Consider the following 10769-nt stretch of genomic DNA (forward strand, 5'->3'; position numbering starts at 1 on the left):
GAATTGTGAGATGACATCAAGAACATCATCCATGAAGAAAGCAAAAGGTCATTAAAAAGACAGGAAAGGAAGAAAAGAACAAAATGGATGTTAGAAGAGACTCTGAAACTTGCCCTTGAACAGAGAGTAGCTAAAGCAAATGGAAGAAATAAGATAAAAGAGCTGAACAGAAGATTTCAAAGGGCAGCTCAAGAAGACAAAGTCAATTATTATAATGAAATGTGCAAAGACCTGGAGTTAGACAACCAAAAGGGAAGAACACAGTTGGCATTTCTCAAGCTGAAAGAAGAAAAAATTTAAGCCTTGGGTTGTGATATTATAGGATTCTATGGTCGCTATGAGTCAGGGCCGACTCGATGGCAAACAACAACAACAACAACAACACGGGCAAAATATTCAATGATGCAGGAAACATCAAAAGAAGATGGAAGGAATACCCAGAGTCACTGTACCAAAAAGAATTGGTCAATGTTCATCCATTTTAGGAGGTGGCATATGATCAAGAACCAATGGTATTGAAGGAAGAAGTCGAGGCTGCACTGAAGGAACTGGCAAAACACAAGACTCCAGGAATTGACAGAATACCCATTGAGATATTTCAACAAATAGATGCCCTGCTGGAGGCACTCACTTGGCTATGTCCAGAGATTTGGAAGACAGATATATGATCAACTGACTGGAAGAGATCCATATTTGTACTTATTCCAAAAAAGGTGATCCCACAGAATGTGGAAATTATCAAACAGTATCATTAATATTGCATGCAAGTAAAATCTTACTGAAGATAATTAAAAAATGGCTGCAGCAATATATTGACAGAGAACTTCCAGAGGTGTAACCTGGATTCTGAAGAGGATGTGGAATAGGGGATATCATTACTGATGTCAAATGGATCGTGGCTCAAAGCACAGAATACTAGAAGGATGTTTACTTGTGTTTTATGGACTATGCAAAAGCATTTGATTGTGTGTGTCATAATAAATTATGGATAACATTGAGAAGAATGGGAATTCCAGAACACTTAATTGTACTCATGAGGAACCTGTACATTGATCAGATGCTGTCATTTGAACAGAACAAGGAGACACTGCATGGTTTAAAATCAAGAAGGCAGTGTGTCAGGGTTGTATCCTTTCACCATACTTATTCAATTTGTATGCTGAGCAAATAATCCAAGAAGCTGGATTGTATGAAGAAGAATGTGGCATCAGGATTGGAGGAAGACTCATTAACAACCTGTGATACCCACACAACACAATGTTGCTTGCTGAAAGTGAGGATGACTTAAAGCACTACTGATGAAGATTGAAGACTATAGTCTGCAGTGTGGATTGCACTTCAATAAAAAACAAAAAACAAAAAACACCTCACAACTAGACCAATAAGCAGCATCATGATAAATGGAGAAAAGATTGAAGTTGTCAAAGACTTCATATTACTTGGTTCTACAATCAACACCAATGGAAGTAGCAGTCAAGACATCAGATGACATATTGCATTGGGCAAATCTGCTGCAAAAGACCTCTTTAAAGGTGCTGAAGAGCAAAAATGTCTCCTTGAAGACTAAGGTGTGCCTAACCCAAGCCATGATATTTTCAATCGCCTCTTATGCATGTGAGAGCTGGACAATGAAGAAGGAAGACCAAAGAAGAGTTGATGCTTTTGAGTTGTATTGGCAAAGAATACTGAGAGTACCATGGACTCCTAAAAGAACTAACAGATCTGTCCTGGAAGAAGTGCACCAGAATCAACCCAGCTTGCAGACTGAGACAGACTAGGAAGAAGGAGGAGGCCATCCACTTCTCAAAAAATTGGCCAGGGAAAACCTGAGGTTGAGGTTTACTGTTGGCTTTTCTGAAATTTGAGGGGAAATTCTTAGGTCACAAATGGTGTTCAATCTTTATATTCCTGTGGCTATTCTCATGAAGAACAGGGGAAGAAGAGAATTTAGCCTAACATTCACCACTCCTGGTTATGTTTTACTTCATACTTACCTCAAAGCCTCTCTGGGAAACTCAAGGCAGGACTTTAGATATGGAAAAGAGTAAGATCATTAATTTTTTCATCTTCCTGTCATAATATTTTGTTTAATATTTTAACAATTGCTTTTTGGCTGTAGTTTTGAACTCCTGCTTTCTAGGAACTAAGACAGGATGGCACACTTTGGTATTCATGAAAATGTGTATATAGACAATCAACCAAATACTGTTCCAACCCATGTTGACCAGTTAAAGAATTGGTTTGATTTAGTTGTTTTGTTTTTCTTACCGGTAGGTAGACTTGATAGATGAGAGAAATGAGTAAATAAATATTTTGGGGTGATGGGAAGGCAGGTAAAATCCAGTTGTTCCTTCCTCATTAGAAAATGCTTTCTTCATGAGGTAGGTGTGGAGGAGGATTTTGGATGAGCGGCAATTGAAGAAATCTCCCATTGCTGTGCCTCTTACCCTGGGTTGCTTTTAGTGTTTTTGTGTGTAAAGTTTGACCACAGTCTTAACTAGTCTGTGGAAATTGTGTTAGTTATTTTAAGCCGGGGTTTGTATTAAACATCTGCAGTTTTTCCAAGCTCTAGCTTCGAAAGAAGAATGAGAATTTCGAAAAAGTTCCTCTGGGCTTTAGGCACTCATCCTTATCCACTGAACCATGAGATCATGGACCAGAGGAAACTACTTATTTTCTTTGCCCCCAACTTAGAAAAGCAACAGAATAAAAGTACAGAACAGAAGCATGGTCAGAGCAGGGTTAATAATGACTTGGACACTTTTTTCCTTTCTGGTTATCACTAAGACTCAAGCTTCCTGTCCAGGTAATTCAGGTTCTGTATTGCCATGAGCATGCTGGACAGGTGCAAATAAATATATTTTACTGCTTTGCATCTAAAAAAATATGTCTTACAGACAAGCGTTTGAGATTGTCCCAAGGATGTGATTTCAAATGAGTTCCAGTTTATTTTATTTAATTCTGCTGAGACTCTTAGATGATGAATAACTTGTTATTTTCACAGATCAAAGGTTACCTGTCCATATGATAGCCATCCACCTACCCACTCATCCACCAAACATTTTTTTGAATACTTACTGTTTAATAAATATACTAGGTACTGTGCAAAGGGAATTATACCTAGAGTTCTCTATAGATGGTATATGGACATACTTCTCAAATTTGGGCAATTAAAACTGCAAGGGTTATGTAGCAGTGTGTCATGTTTCATGTTCCTGGGCAGGAAATATTTATATATTAAGCAAACATGTTAGGGGTAGATTGCAAACTTGAACAAAAATTTAAGATTTTAAGAAAATTCCATTGTTTGTAGCAGGCTGCTTTCATCTCTTTCTGCAGGCGTGTCATGGGAGTACATGAGCACGTGACCTTGACGGGTATTTCAATGGAAAACTTTGAGAAGCACTGAACAGTGAAAGAGAGTGAGAGCAGAGAGTGAGCAAGAGAGAGACCTTTGACTTTTCAAATAATCCTGTTTTAACTTCTTACCCTGCCCTCACTTAATTTCCCATTAACAAGCCTCCAGGACCCAAATCTAATGCTATTCCTTGGTTAGAACAAGGGGAAGAGCCACTCTTGGGTTCCCACACTTCCAGTGAGGAGGAGATGCCAAGAGAGACCCGAACAGTGAGGCTGGTAAGGGTAATTGCAGTCAAGGAGCAACACCCTGAGACTTTAACTCAGCCCGTATTCATTCAAATAGAAGCTCTAGCTACAATTACGTAAGTTCTGGTTCTATAACCCAAAACCTTTGCTTCCATAGTTAAACCAAAACCAAACTCACTGTCATTGAGTTGGATCCAACTCGTAGCGACCCCTCCTTGGATTTCCGAGGCAGTATTGCCCAATGTTCCTTCCGAGGAGTGGCTGGTGGGTTTGAACCACCAGCCTTCTGGTTAGCAGCCAAATGCCTTAGGCACTACGCCACCAAGTGATAAATTTTAATACTTGCTCTTGTACCTTTAGATTGCTGTACTGTCCTTCTTATACCAATGGATTATAAGATAGACAAACAATTGTCTGCTTGAACGACGTGCGAAATGATTTTCTCCTAGAACTTTAAAATTCTTATTTAGAGAAACTTGGCCAGGGGCAAAAAATGTTGGATTCCAACCCTGGCTTTGAGTCCTTGGCCTGATTGCTGGATTAATCAGTATAAAATGCCTGTTCTGTGTTTGATATTTCTTTAGCTCCCTTCCTAGTCAGCCCCAGAAGTTATTTTCTGACATCAAAGCTTAGCACCAATAGCTTTTAGTTCATTTATAGCTTCTTTTAAGAAATGCTCTATCACCAGTGCTCATGGTGGCACAGAGGGCAATATTATAAATTGACAACTCTGACTCAAATGTATTTCAGAATAGTCACACTTTGACTATGGAGAAGTTTTAGATTTACTTTTATGCATTTGTATTACTTATATTTTCTTTTTTATGTAGGCACAGGAGGGATATATGATAAACATCTAAGAAAACTCTTTCAATACTTATAAAAAAAATTCAATGTAAATAAGAAAGTGCTGTCTTACAATTTAATCAAACCAAAAAACCAAACTCACTGCTGTCGAGTTGGATCTGATTCATTGCAACCCCTCCTTGGGTTTCCTAGGCAGTGTCACCACAGAAGTAGATTGCCCAACCTTCCTTCCGAGGAGTGGCTGGTGGGTTTGAACCACCAGCCTTCTGGTTAGCAGTCAAATGCCTTAGGCACTATGCTACCAGAGCTCCCATAGTTTAATAGGTAGACTATTTTCTTTTTTAGTGGTACATAAAATAATGATGCATCTTAAAATCAGTGGTTTTATAGAATGAATTATGTCCTCAAAAAATATGTGTTGTAAATTTGATCCCTATACCTGTGATTAAGGATCCCTGATGGGTTAAGTGCCCAGCTGCTAACTAAAGATTGGTGGTTTGAACCCACCAACTGCTTCATGGAAGAAAAACGTGGCAGTATGCGTCTGTAAAGATTACAGTCTTGGAAATCCTATGGGGCAGTTCTACTCTGACCTATATGACAACCATGAGTCAGAATCACCTTGATAGTGATGGGTTTATACCTGTGGTAATAATCCCATATGGGAATGGATTTTCTTGTTTTGCTAACGAGGCAGTATTAGTGCAGGGTGTGTTCTAATTCATTCTCTTTGGAGAGAGAAAGAGAGCAAGCAGATTAAGCAACCAAGCAAGCAAGCAGAGATGGAGATACATAGATGCCATGCGGCATGAAGATCACCAAGGAGCCAAGTAACAGAGACTGACGAGACAAGGACATTTCTGCAGAAGTGACGGAGAATGCTAAGGCCTTCCCCTAGTGCCAATGCGCTGATTTTGGACTTCTAGCTTCCTAAACTGTGAGAAAGTAAATTTCTGTTTGTCAAAGCCACTCACTTGTGGTATTTCTCTTATAGCAGCATTAGAGAATCTATGCAGATGGCGTCTTAGATTTGGTGAAATGCAGCAATCCGTAAAGCGCACTTAGAATGGTGTCTGGCACATAGCAAACGCTCACAAAGTCTTAGCTGTCATCATTACAACATTTTAGTTCTGTTTCTGAGGGAGAGGAAGGGCGCTCCTTTTTTCTTGAGTGTCAGCAAAGCATAGGCTTCTGTTCTAATGTCACATCCTGAAGAATCTTACATTGTGTAAAACCAGGCACTGAAAATAATAGTTTATGGGAAAAATAGGGTTGAAGCAGATCTCTCAAAACCATCGCGACTTTGTAACCATAGTGGTGACAAATGCAAAACATGATACTATGAAAAAACTACCACAGCTAAAAAGGCACGTTAACTTCCCAATGAATTTAACATGAATAAAGTAACACTTCAGTTTATTTAGGACTTCTAGGTGAAGGTAGCTTGATGAAGGGGATGTAAAGAAGGGACGGACGTAGGTGCTGAATTATGGAAACAAGGGCAAAATGCACAAATATTGGGGGAAACTTTACTTCAGTTCTTTCCATTACAGAGCTGTGGCCAAGAGGAAGAATGTGAAATGAATGGGTATCATACAATATGGATCATATACAACTACTCCTTAGCTTACCAGGTTCAGTCACATTGTTGTTGTTGTTATGTGCCGTCGAGTCGGCTCCGACCCATAGTGAACCCTCCTTGGGTTTCTGAGGCAGTATCACTACAGAAATCGGATTGCCTAACCTTCCTTCCGAGGAGTGGCTGGTGGGTTTGAACTGCCAGCCTTCTGGTTAGCAGTCAAGTGCCTTAGGCACTATGCTACCAGAGCTCCTTCAGTCACATTGGTGTACTTAAATTCAGATGTTGTTAATTGCTTGTGCAAAGCATAACCATAATGGAAAAGTTAAGTATGACCAGTGAAACTGCTGCATAATAACTGCATTATTGCCCTATGTAATAGTCACATGAGAGCTAATTTGTGTTAGAGAAACATGTTTTAGAAAGAACATGTACTCTATGCTTCCCCCTTGTACCCTGCCATGTAGATGTTGTTCACATTTTACAGATGAGAAAAAGGATCGAGGACAGAAACTTGCTGTGGGTCACACGGCTGCTGAGTAATGATGCCAGGAATTAAATCCAGATCTTCCTAGCTCCAGAGCCCACGCTTTTTGCATTCTGTCACAAAGCCCATTTCAATTAGATTTCCTTTATTCTTCATGTCATCTCTCCCCATCCCAAGAATAGTCATGTTTTTTCTGGGTGAACGATTAACCTCTTCTCCTTCTAGCTAAGGTTTTGGAATGTGACAAGGAAGCAGAAGCAAAGATAGTTGGTTTTTCCTTTAAGTGCTTTTTAAAATTGCTTGGTAAGTTTGCGTCTCAGATTTGCATATTTAGTTAGCAACCAAATTTCTTTAAGTAGTGTTGCCTGTATCTGTTTCTGGGCAAAGAATGTGATGGTTGCCGGGAAACCTACTCTAACACAGAATTTTAGGTTTGCAGTTTCCATTTTGAAGAGATTTACTTGCCTTTCAAAACTTGATCACACGATTTAGGTAAACTGCCACCAGGTGGCAGCAAAGTGCCTGATCTGAACACCATAGTTTCTGATCGCTTATTGGCATAAATGTTCCATTCATTTAGAGAAACACATTTATAAAAAAGAAAACCTCTGTTAAGCAAGTAAATATAAGCAAAATTATTGTATACCGTATGTAAAGATTATTTCTAGGGCAAGCTTGTCAAATAAATAACTGAATTATCTAAATGCTATATTTACATGCATTTTATTTTATAATTACAATTATCGTAGTCTCTATTTTATTCATGTGGAAGCTGTGGCTCACAGAAGTTAAGTAATTTTCCCAAAGTAATACTTATAGTAAGTTTTGAACACAGTCAACTAGTAATTATATAAGCCAGAATTCAAACTCTAGTCAAATTGATTTTTTCTTTCTATGAAGGTTGGGCAATCCTACTTCCGTAGTGATACTGCCTCGGAAACCCAAGGAGGGGTCGCTATGAGTCGGGTTTGACTCGAGGGCACATAACAACAACAACAACATGATATGAACATACTTCAGTTAGAAGAGACCCTCGAAGTCATTTCCTTCTATTTCTGACTTCATGCTGGAATCCCTTTTACCTTATTCCAAATACATGATTACTCAGCTCTCAACAGAGGCTTCATAATGTTCTAATCCACTGTTGTATGGATGTAATTATTAAAAACAATTTGTTACAGTGTTTCGTTCTGCTGTTCATGGGGTGGCTATGAGTCGGAAACAACTGGACAGCACCTAATAACAACAACAACAAAAATGCTTCCCTTTCACTTCTGCTCATAGGTTCTACTTCTGTCTTTGGGACAGATAAACTCTTTTGTGTAACAGCCCTTTAATTAAACTCTGTTTTTCCTTAGTCACTGTTGTCTTTTTGTTAATCTACTTCTGTAGTGATACTGCCTCAGAAACTCAAGGAGGAGTCGCTATGAGTGGGGTCTGACTTGACAGCACATAACAACAACAGTTCCTTTATTTATATCTCATATAGCAAATTCTAATTTACTGGATCACTTGTAAACGGGTGCTCCTGAACTTAACAGAGTAGTCTAAATTGTGTTTTATTATTGGCTTACAGTGCACCAGGACTTTCACTTTATGAGATGTAGATTGTGTTAGCTTTTCTGATAGTTGTACCACTTTATTGGCCATATCGAGTATGAGGTTAACTAAACTCCAAGTCTTATTTGGCCTGAAATGCTGCCAGGTTGAAGTTCCAGTCTCATCCATTCTAGTCCTGTGCATTTGAACCTGGATGCCCTTTAATGAGATAACAGGACTAGAATGGATGAGACTGGAACTTTAACCTGGCAGCATTTCAGGCCAAATAAGTCTCGGAGTTTATTTAACCTCCTACTTAATATGGGCCAATAAAGTGGTACAACTATCAGAAAAACTAACACAATCTACATCTCAGAAACTGAAAGTCCTGGTGCACCCTAAGCCAATAGTAAAACACAAACCTGGGCGCCCTTTAATGCCACCGCTTGTCTGTCCGTTTGTGGTACTGTGGTGACTTGCTTGTTGCTGTGGTGCTGGAAGCTATGCTACTGCATTTCAAACACCAGCAGGGTCACCCGTGGGGGACACCTTTCAGTGGAGCTTCCCAGACTAAGACAGACTGGGAAGGAGGACCTGGCGATCTACTTCTAAAAATACTGGCCACCGAAAAACTTAAGGTAGTAGCACAACACTGTCTGGTATAGAAGATGGGACCTTCAGGTTGGAAGGCACTCACAGTATGACTGGGAAAGAGCTGCCTCTTCAAAATAGAGTTGACTTTAATGACATGGATGGAGTAAAGATTTTGAGACCTTCCCTTGCTGATGCGGCACAACCCCAAACAAGAAGAAACAGTTGCCAACATCCATTAATAATCAGAACATGGAATGTATGAAAGATGAATCTAGGAAAATTGGAAGTTGTCAAAAATGAAATGGAATGCATAAAGATTGAAATCCTAGGCGTTAGTGAGCTGAAATAGACTAGTACTGGCCATTTTGAATTGGGCAATCATATGCTCTACTATGCTGGAAATGACAAATTAAAGAGGAATAGCATTGCATTACTTGTCAAAAAGAACATTTCAAGATTTATCCTGAAGTACAGTACTGTCTGTGATAGGATAATATCCGTATGCCTACAAGGGAGAGCAGTTAATACAACTATTATTCAAATTTACGCATCAACTAATAATGCCAGAGATGAAGAAACTGAAGTTTTTACAAATTGCTGCATTTGGAACTTGATCAAATGTAGATTCAAGATGGCTTTTGTAGCCATAGTCTTTGTAATCTTTGTAATTCAACCAGATTACTGGGTGGGATCATGCAAATAATATGTCTAGAACTCTGATGCTGGGATTGGTTAATTTTGTCATTCTGCCAGGCTTAAAATGGGCCCTCATAGAGGCAGAGAGGGGCTCTCACTACCATCAAGAGAGAAGAGCTGGAGGTGAAGTAGAGCGTGTCCTTGGGCCTGAGATCTCTGCACTGGATCTCCTTGGCTGAGAGATGCCCCAGCAGAGAGACACCCTGCCAGAGAGATGGTGGCAGCGGAACCAAGAAGCATGAGACAGAGCAGGAGGCTTATCTGGTCCACAGAGGCAGAGGCCAGGCTGAGAGGCCAAGGGCCAGGGAGGAGTGTCTGAGGGCACAGCAGGGGGGAGACTGTCCTGCTAGAAGAATTGTATCCTGAGCACATTCCTGAACTTGAAGCCTGTTGCTTCTCTAATAAATCCCATAATCATGAGTATTGTCTGTGAGTTCTGTGTGGCCATTGCAATGAATTATTGAACCCAGCAGAGAAGTAGTGAGCACTGTGGGAGGGATCATTGGTGTCAAAGTTGGTAAAAAGGCTGGAGGGTGGCGCCATGTCTGACTTCATAGGAATAAACCTTGTTTATGATTCTGTCTTCCTCTTATGAAGTTAGAAGAGGTCACAAGATGCTGCCCCCAAGTCCTTTTTGCAATTGGTAATTACTGATGATTAGAATGTGAAAGTTAGAACAAAGAAGGATCGATAATCGGAAAATATGGCCTTGGTAATAAAAATGACACTGGAGATTACATGATAGAATTTTGCAAGACCACTGACTTATTTATTGCAAATACCCCTTTTCAACAAAACAAGCAACTCTACATGTTGATTTCATTGGATGGAATACACAGGAATCAAATTGATTATTTCTGTGGTAGGAGATAATAGAGAAGCTCACTATCATCAGTCAGAACAAGGCCAAGGCCACCTGTAGAACAGATCATCACTTGCTCATGTGCAAGTTCAAGTGGAAGATAAAGGAAATGAAATCAAATTAATGAGAGCCAAAGTACAAGCTTGAGTATATCCCCCTGAATTTAGAGACCATCTCAAGAATAGATTTGACTCATTGAACACTAACAACTGAAGACCAGATTAGTTGTGAGATGACAACAAGAAAGCAAAAGGTCATTAAAAAGACAGGAAAAGAGGAAAAGACCAAGATGGGAGTCAGAATGGACTCTGAAACATGATGCACATAATAGAGTAGCTAGAGCAAATGGAAGAAATGATAAAAAGGTGAACAAAGATTTCAAAGGGCAGCTCAAGAAGGCAAAGTATTATAATGTAATGTGCAAAGACCTGAAGTCAGAAAATGAAATGGAAGAAGCTGCTCAGTGTTTCTTTTTTTAATTATTTATTTTTATTTGGGTGAAGATTTACAGAGCAAATTCACTTTCCATACAGCAGTTGACATATACTTTGTCTCATGTCATTGACCACAGTTTACCACAATGCAACAGCTCCCCTCCC

This window comes from Orycteropus afer, unplaced genomic scaffold (assembly GCF_000298275.1).
Source record: "Orycteropus afer afer isolate SDZICR_OR568_19922 unplaced genomic scaffold, OryAfe1.0 scaffold00510, whole genome shotgun sequence".
NCBI classification, from domain to species: Eukaryota; Metazoa; Chordata; class Mammalia; order Tubulidentata; family Orycteropodidae; genus Orycteropus; species Orycteropus afer.